The sequence below is a fragment of the Herpailurus yagouaroundi genome, unplaced genomic scaffold, assembly GCF_014898765.1.
Source record: "Herpailurus yagouaroundi ecotype Mexico unplaced genomic scaffold, PumYag 77, whole genome shotgun sequence".
NCBI lineage: Eukaryota > Metazoa > Chordata > Mammalia > Carnivora > Felidae > Herpailurus > Herpailurus yagouaroundi.
The window spans coordinates 90026282-90035942 of NW_024412388.1; the positions used below are offsets into that span (position 1 = coordinate 90026282).

Genomic DNA, 9661 nt, shown 5'->3' on the forward strand with positions numbered 1-9661 from the left:
TTGTTTTAATGTTTTTCTTCTCTTTATTTTTGCATTTGTCAGCTGCAGAATTTGTTTCCCTCTATAATTTCAGTTGAAACACAAGTTATTTTCAAGCATTTATAGAACAGGCACGAACTTTAAAAATCTATTGTAACTATGTATAGAAAATAATTTGAGGAGCCATGTTAGAATTATACGACCTTTTAAGGGCTTCTAGGACGGAGCTACCAAGATTGTCTCAGAAATTTCAAATATCGGTAGTGATGAGCCATGTTAATGTGAAGTAGGCCTCTCAAAGCAACTTCTGTGAATCTCTACATGTAAAATATTCATTGTCTTTGTTTCTGGTAGGACACACAGCTCCTGATCCTATTTTGGGCCAGGTCTCCACTGGTGTAACATGTCCATGTCCTTCAAGTCACAGAAGGATATTCTCACTCTGTTAATCCCTGTTCTGCATCATCATTCTTACCCTCATGACTGGCTTATTTTCATCAGCATAAAAACATACTTTGATATCATTCATGTTGAAAAATTTCACAAACAGGCAAAATCCCTTGTCACTATGGTCTTCTAACAAGTACTGCATTTCTTCTGTCTAGTTTCCAAAAAAAAAAAAAAAATTCACCATTGTACCCCCAGAATTTAGAACAGTTCCTGGCACATAGTAGGAGTCTAACCTATTTTTAATGATTAGATAAATAAACTGAAGATGCCTGATTTCTTGACAAATGCTGAAAATACTCAGAAATGATATCCAAAAAATGTGTCTTCCCTTCCTGGTCAGAATCATTTCTGTATGTCAGCTTTGTTAATGAAGAAAGAACAGTTTTTTCCACCTCTCACAGATCTAGTTTTCTAATTAGAGCCAGCAGTTTGTTACTGATAATCATTTTTAAAGATCATAATGTGTATGTGTTTTCATGTTTTTAACATATGTTATGACTCTAAATTACTCATAACTAAGTTTTTTATGTGTTTATATCAAAACAACTTTAATGCTAATTCACACACACATATTTATAAATATAGGCTTATGATGACAACTTTTATTTCATTTTGTTTTTGTTTTTTTCATAAACGGATCTGTGCAGAAATTTTCTTTTTCATTACATCATTAAAATTTTTTCTATTTGTTTTATTTGCCTCTTAAGACATATAAATATCTATGTAATATCTTTGTTGTCCAAATTATGGAGGTATCAGCTCTCTGTCTTTATTTCTAATATTTTTTCAGCAGATTATAAGATTTTCTTGAGATTACACTTTACAACCCTGATTGATGTTTGACAAAGCTCACTGTGTTTTTTGTAGAATATAATTTTACTCACATTATGATTCATTTGTATCCCAACACTCTTTTCTTTGACAAAGGATTTTTCATCTAATTTTGTAGTGGCCTTTGCAAGAAATGAGTTGAGCTTTTCCTTTCTCACTCTCTTGCCCACACCCCAGGTAACTCACTTAACAGTCTCCAAAATAAGTATTTCCCAAAATAATAAATTCTTTCATTTTCCCTTTAAAGTACAAAAATAATATTAAAAACTGTGGCCTTCTGGGGCACCTAGGCAGCTCAGTCAGTTGAGCATCTGACTTCAGCTCAGGTCATTATCTCGTGGTTTGTGAGTTCAAGCCCCACATAGGGCTCTCTGCTCTCAGCACAGAGCCTGCTTCAGATCCTCTGCCCCCCTCTCTCTGCCCCTCCCCTACCTGTGCTCTCTCAGAAATAAATAAAACATTAAAAACAAAACAAAACAAAAAACTGTGGCTTTCTCAGATTATCTTTTGTTTTCCAACTCTTAGTAGTGTCATGAATATTGTGTCTTTTATAAGATATATATCAGTGAAAGTGCTGTCATAAATGGCCAATGATAATCACTCTTAGCACCAGGAGACAATAAATATGTATTTCAGAAAATGGATATTCAATAAAAGAGACCTGATCTTACTTTTCAAGAAAATAACCCAATTTTGGGGCACCTGGGTGGCTCAGTCAGTTAAGCGTCTGACTCTTGACTTCAGCCCAGGTCATGATCTCATGGTCTGTGAGTTCGAGCCCCACATGGGGCTCTGAGCTGGCAGCACAGAGCCTGCTTGGGATTCTATCCCTCCCTCTCCCTCTGACCATCCCCTGTTTGTGCTCGCTCTCTCTCAAAATAAATAATTTTTTTTAAAAAAGAACACAATTTACATGTTTATGTTAATTCTGTAATTCTTTAGTATTGGTTCAATTTCTTTAATAAAAAAATCACTGTGTAACATTTGTCCATGGGGGCATCAATGTGTGAGCTTTCCATTAAGACACAGGTAGAGAATTTCTCCATATACTTAAGATTTTCTGTAAGGGAGGATCAGGAATTGAGATATTATAACTCAAGATCTTTATTTGTCTCATGGAAAAAAAGGGAGTACATCCACTTTAAGCACACATACAACTGTTTTTAAATTTGAATATAATTGACCCATGATGCTACAATAGTTTCAGCCGTACAAGAAGTGATTCAATAACTCTGAATGTTACCCTACGCTCACCGCAAGTGTAGCTACCATCTGTTACCACGCAATGCTATTATAATACCACTGACTATACTCTCTGTTACCTTCTTTATTAAGACCTATATGTTATCAACTATGTCCAAAATAACTCACTTGTACCCCAGTGTTTATAGCAGCACTCTCAACAATAGCCAAATTATGGAAAGAGCCTAAATGTCCATCAACTGATGAATGGATAAAGAAATTGTGGTTTATATACACAATGGAGTACTATGTGGCAATGAGAAAGAATGAAATATGGCCCTTTGTAGCAACATGGATGGAACTGGAGAGTGTGATGCTAAGTGAAATAAGCCATACAGAGAAAGACAGATACCATATGTTTTCACTCTTATGTGGATCCTGAGACACTTAACAGAAACCCATGGGGGAGGGGAAGGAAAAAAAAAAAAAGAGAGGTTAGGGTGGGAGAGAGCCAAAGCATAAGAGACTCTTAAAAACTGAGAACAAACTGAGGGTTGATGGGGTGTGGGAGGGAGGCGAGGGTGGGTGATGGGTATTGAGGAGGGCACCTTTTGGGATGAGCACTCGGTGTTGTATGGAAACCAATTTGACAATAAATTTCATATATTAAAAAAAAAAACTCACTTGTATTTACTGTAGTGTTGGATCACTTAATACATGAAAACACCTGAGGACAGGAGTTATATCTAAACATTCTATGTGTTTCTATGTATAAAGCATACATTTTTTTATGAAAACATATTTAATGTAATTTTAATGGGTAATTTGGAATATACAATTGACTATTTCCATGACAGTTTACAAAATATAGGCAAAACAGTTCACTAATTTACACCTCAGTAATTTTGTCAGTGGTGCAAATAAATATAAGGGTAGATCTGCTTACAGCTCAGATATCATCATGACTAATAGGGTTGTAATTTTTAAAAGCTGACATTCTGTAGAAAACCTACTTTATAAATGTATAAATATCATTTTGACTAATAGGAAATCAGTTGCCATGGCAGCTTTTTAGGAAATATAATCATTGTCTTCAAAGCATGCTACTTACTGAGGTGTTTTCAAAATGTAGGTCATGTGAAACTGGTAATATTAGACCCCAGTATATCTACTTGCTTTTATATAAGATTTATTTGAGGTATGGAATTCACTCAGGTATGGGGAATGTTTTGTGCATTGAATCTCTTAAAGCCTCCAGAAGTGCCTTTTATTGTTAAAACCTACATTGTAAAATGTACACATCAGACTAAGAATTCTAGTAGGTAGATTTATAATAAAGATGATAAATGCCCATTCTAAATAGCTTTTGGAATGACATAGGCAATAAACTAACCATTAGATATGAGTTAGATAAGCTATGCTTTTCTCAACCTTTGGATCCAATCTGAATGTGTATGTGCATAATACTTTTATTTCCTTACAATAGTCAGAGGTTCAACAGAGCAATAGCCATAGTTTTCTCTGATTAAAAAAGGAACATCACATCTGTATTGACAACACAGCTGGTAGCTACTATACATTAAATATATAAACTATTTATAGTTTTTCAAAGTAGTTTTTCAAAGTAGCAGGTATTTCACAACTAATAATGTGGTGTTCTTACTTTGTATTCCTCTTCTATAGTTAAGGGTAGAAAGCAATTGAACAAGAAAAGCTTTAAAGCCACAGAAGTGTTGCTTTTTAGCATAACATATTTACTTGTTAAAAAGAAATCCAAGTTATTCAGTACCAGCACCTATGTGACAGGCACCATGCTGGGTATTAAGGTTATTATTTAATCACCCCCTACATTAGGAGTACACAGTTGATAAATAAGAAGAAAATTTCAATATAGGCCCAAAGTGCAATTTTGGTACCAATATTGAGTGTTTCAAAAATAACACAGAAAAATCATATGGTTGAATCTTGAATAGATATTATCTAGGAATGCTTCCCTGATATAACTTGTGACTAGCATAATTTAAGGATTAGAGGTATTACTGGCCAGGAATTGGGAGTAGAAAAAAATTGGGAGAGACATAAAGTTGTAGGTAGAAGGAGGGAGAAATCATTCCAGGAAAAAGGAATAACATATGCACAGGGTAAATTGTAAGAGAAGTAAGAAAAAGTGGCATATCTATATAATGGAGTAGTGTTCATGGTTCAGTCTATCTAGTACAAGAATGTTCTCTTTGAGAAAGGAAGTCAGAGGTCAAACTCTGACACAAGTTTTGAACTTTTTTTGTTTCTTCCCAGAGTCTTGATTTGAAATGCCTTTATCGATTCTGCTAATGTTTTAGTTTATTCTGTGTTTCTCAATGAATGTTTTGCTGATAGACATGATTCCTTCATTTCTGTTTATCTGATTCAGTCTGACCAAAGTCTCACAGTTGGTGAGGGTGTTCTCAGATCTGACACCACATTACTTATATCATTCCATGCACTTTCTTGCCTAGAAAAAGCTATTCCAATTTTCTTCCAAGAATCTGATGAGGGCTTTTCTCCCACAATAGGGTGCTAGAGATGGCTTTCTCTATGCATGCGTGTGTGTGTGTGTGTGTGTGTGTGTGTGTGTGCACGCATGTGCTTGTACATGTGCGTGTGTGTGTGTGTGTGTGAAAGAGAGAGAGAGAGAGAGAGAGAGAAAGAGAGAGAGAAAGAGAGACAAATACCTATTTGGATCATTGCAGAAAATAACAGATTGAAAGCAATATTGCCAGAAAGCAGTGCCAAAGCAATTAGGAAGAAGAATATTGAACTCCTCTTTCCAGACCAAAGATTAGGAGAGGCATATAGAGAGACATGAAAGAAATGGGTAATTAGTGGCTACCTATAAGAATGTGGAATATTAATAAGTCCATAATGAAATCCCAAAACTGAAAATGCAATTATAACTTGCATTTAGCCAGGAATCTTGCATTTAATAGATTTTTAATAATTAGGCCCTGAAATAGATGTATCAAGATCAGCTTTATATTTATGATATTCAGGAAGAAGGACCTGTTTTGCTGAGCAAGTTATTTACAGAATGTGAGAGTTAATTTTAAACATGTAAAAAATTATGTACCCCACTCTTTCCCTTCATACATTAGAATGATTACCGTACCGATAATTCAATATTATGTTAGCTTGTGCTTATTCTATTAAGTTGTTTGAAAGTGAAATGTGACAAGATTAAGCCTATATTTTGTCAATGAAGGTGTTGTTGATTATATGAGTTACCAAATTTTTCTAAACTTGAGCAATTTTTAATTTTAAAAATTTGGTTCCATTTCACATAATCCTGCTAATACCTTTGCATGACTATTTCTGAATCCAGGGGGGTTATGAATATGATAAATATTTAAACTATATCTTTCAGTATTTTTTAAAATATTGAAACAGCAGTGTTTATGCTTACAAAATTTATGTGAATGACTATATGAGATAATATTTTATATATTTATGGAAGGTAAAATAAAATTTCCACCATAAAGAAATATTTTCCTAACCGTAAATATTGCCAGCTAACCAACAGGGATTGAACACCATGTTGGAACAAAAATAGTCCAGAACCACACTTTGAAAGTTGAGCACCTGCTGTAAAATAACCATCTGTGATTAACTGTAATTTAATTATGAATTCATTCCTTTTGTGTACACTGGAAGGATCTCATAGGTCTTCCCCAGTTGGTCAACAATCAACCTCTGGCATTTTGCTAAGGAAACTTGCATATTCTCTCAATAGCACCTGCTAACTCTATCTCATTGCAAATTTTGTAAAGAGCTTCTGGGATTTTATGGCGGCATTGATAGGCAAATAAATTATTAAACTTGGAATCAAAAACTCCATTAATTAATCATCTGCCTTAGAAGGCTGATGCCCTCAGCTTTAGGATAAAGTTAGTGTTTACCTTCAAGTCATATGGTAACTTCAGATATTTAATGGAATAATTCAGGTAGTCAAATACTGGTGACCCATTTTAATATTTTATAAGAAGGATTTTCATCCTTTAATCCACAACTATTTACTTATTCGTGGTCTCCCTTTACAGGAATTAGATTGTGATAAAATTAAGGTGCTACATATTTAATCTTTGCATTGATTACTGATTGCCCTTTTTACTGCATATTTTTAAAATATCATATTCTTATATTACAAACTTTCTTCATTAAAATATTACTGGCCCAGGGGCACCTGGATGGCTCAGTCAGTTGAGCGTCCGACTTCGGCTCAGTTCATGATCTCATGGTTTTTGAGTTCAAGCCCTGCGTCAGGCTCTGTGCTGACAGCTTCGGAGACTGGAGCCTGCTTCCGATTCTGTGTCTCCCTCCCTCTATGCTCCTCCCCGGCTCATGCTCTCTCTCTGTCTCTCAAAAATAAATAAATGTTGAAAAAAATTTAAGTATTACTGGCCCAAAGTTTTCTATCTTCACAATAACCACGAGGTAAAACCAACTTTCCTCTGACCCAGATCACCTTCTGTAATGGCAGAGTAAAAAACTGTGCGAACTCCCTCTAAAACAAGACAATATGGTAAAAGAATTGCAATTGCAGTTTCAGAAATCAAAATCCCCTCTCTATTTCTAGGTAATCTGAATAGATCTATAACGAGCAAAGAGATTCAACTAGTACAAGAGAGAGAGTGTGTCAGAGAAGAGAGAGTGAGAGAGAAATCTAGGCCTGGATGAGTTCACCAATAAATTCCTCCAAATATTTTTTAAAAGACTTAATAGCGGAGCGCCTGGGAGCCTCAGTCGGTCAAGCGGTTAAGCCTCTGATTTCAGCTCAGGTCATGATCTCACAGTCTGTGAGTTTGAGCTCCGCATTGGGCTCTGTGCTGACAGCTCGGAGCCTGGAACCTGCTTCAGATTCTGTGTCTGCCTCTCTCTCGGCCCTTCCCCTGCTCATGCTCTGTCTCTGTCTCAAAAATAAATAAAAACATAAAAAAAAAAGACTTAATAGGAATCCTTCACAAACTCTTCCAAAAAATAGGTAACACTTCCCAACTTATTCTATCAGGCCACTATTACTGTGATATGCAAACCAGACAAAACTACTACAAGAAAACTATATTTCACTGAGTGGCAGAGAGACCTGCACATAAAGTGGAGTGCCAGGGCTACGGCAGAAAGAAGAGGAGCACGAGGATGAGGAGGGTGGGAAGGGGGTGGGTCGCGGAGAGTGAAAGGGGACGGGGCAAGGAGGGGCGGGGCGCAGGGCTCTGGCAGTGGAAAGGGTCAGGAGCTGGTCTGGAGGCCTGGGCTGCAGTCCTGCAGTGTGGCCTTGGCCTATGTGAGTAGGCATCACAAGCAAGGGCTCTGTCTAGAGAGGATCCAAGATGACCAAGGAGGAACCTCCCCCAAAAGGTTTGAATGAAACATACTTCAAAGTTATGGCACTTGATGAGTTAATTCTAAGATGGAAACAATATGAAGCCTAGGTCCAGACTCTGGAGGGCAAATACACAGATCTTAATTCTAATGATGTAACTGGCTTAAGGGAGTCTGAAGAAAACCTGAAGCTCACTGGGAAAACATCCTTTTAATGAGACTACCAACCAAGAAGAGAGATAGATACAGGAGGGTACTACTCAAATCCAGTACCTCAAGCAAGCCCAGAAACCTAGCGATGCCCAACTGGGATCAACAAGGGTAGACCCAGGGATGAACTTGTTTTCTCCTAAAAATGAAAAGTGATCTGTAATAGACTGAAGACAAACTGGAACAAGCCCAAAATGAACTGAGTGCCTAGAAATTCACACCTGACGGGTAAACAAATCATACTCCCCTGTCAGGATTTGGCTGAAAACCCCCAAGGAGAAAGCTGTGGTGGGACAGCCAAATACTGGTTTCCACACCAAGACTCAGATTTCTTGAGCCAAAAAAAGTCACATTCTTATGCTATCCAGCTTGAAATGGTTAATATAAAACTGACCAAATGAACCTTGTGTTTGAGCTTTTTTCTCTATCCTCTGCCCTTGCTTCTGAGGCCTGATGGCAATGGGACTATTCTGAAGAAATCGCCACCTCTGAAAACCCCCCCTTCTAGGACATGTAGACACCTGAGAAATGTACTGTTTGAAGAAAATAGAGGAAGAAACCGAAGTCTTAGGTCTGTGGCACACTGTATCTTCAATTTAAAGGAAAGAAACATAGAGATTTAAAGCCATGAATTGAACATGTAAAATTCTGGTAAAATGTAAAAATGGGATATGCATCACTCTTAACCTTGAGCATAGTGACTTAGAGACGTTGTATGTCAGTTTTGCCAATAAGACTGTAGACTTTGTGATTCAAATTGACTTCTGGGTCAAAACTCAAAAGAGGTGAATTTTGCCTTAAAAGCGTATATTTGCGGGGCACCTGGGTGGCTCAGTCAGTCAAGTGTCTGAGTTCAGCTCAGGTCATGGTCTTGAGGTTCCTGGGTTGAAGCCCTGCGTTGGTCTCTGTGCTATCAGCTCAGAGCCTGGGCCTGCTTTGGATTCTGTGTCTCTGTCTCTCTCTGCCCCTCCCTAGCTGGCTCTCTCTCTCTCTCTCTCTCTCTCTCCCCCTCATTCAAAAATAAGTAAGCATAAAAAATTTAAAAGAAAGGGTTTATTTGCTAAGAACAAATGTTAATAGTCATGAATCAAATAATAGATGTCAGTGCAAATAGTTCATATATTTAACCATTTAGTTTGGAGCTCTATATTACTTTATTGAGCCTTAAGTCAATGTCATTTTAATCAATGATTTGTTCTTTGAATGGTTGCTAATGTTGTAGATAATTTTATTGAGGACTGTATGAACATATAGATGTGGTGTCAAACTTCAGGTTGAAACTGTTTGAAGCGTTATAAAAATTCATTTCACTACTAGATTGTGTAAGGATACTGGCTGTGATGAGACTGTTTCTTTTTTTTTTTTTTTTTTTTTCTGTAGTGAAATTAGATCCTCATTCCATTCAACAGGCACATTTTGAAAGAGCATTGTTGTTGCTGTTAATGGGAGAATGGGTTTCCTTCATTGTATTTGGGCTTTTGTATTGCATTCTTGATATTAAATTAAATATGCCTTGAAAAAATACAAGAAGCTACAAGACAAATATCCTTTATTATTACAAATACAGATTATCATCAGTAAAATACTGACAGACTGAATCTAGCAACATATAAAAAGGATTATACACAGTGATTAAGTGGAGTGTATCTGAGAAATG

The 9661-nt window shown here is 36.5% G+C and overlaps 1 pseudogene; it reads left to right on the forward strand.

Annotated features, from left to right (window-relative positions):
- The first annotated feature begins 7802 nt into the window (after positions 1–7802).
- On the forward strand, positions 7803–8236 carry LOC121017890 (pre-mRNA-splicing regulator WTAP-like; annotated as a pseudogene).
- The last annotated feature ends 1425 nt before the right edge of the window (positions 8237–9661 follow it).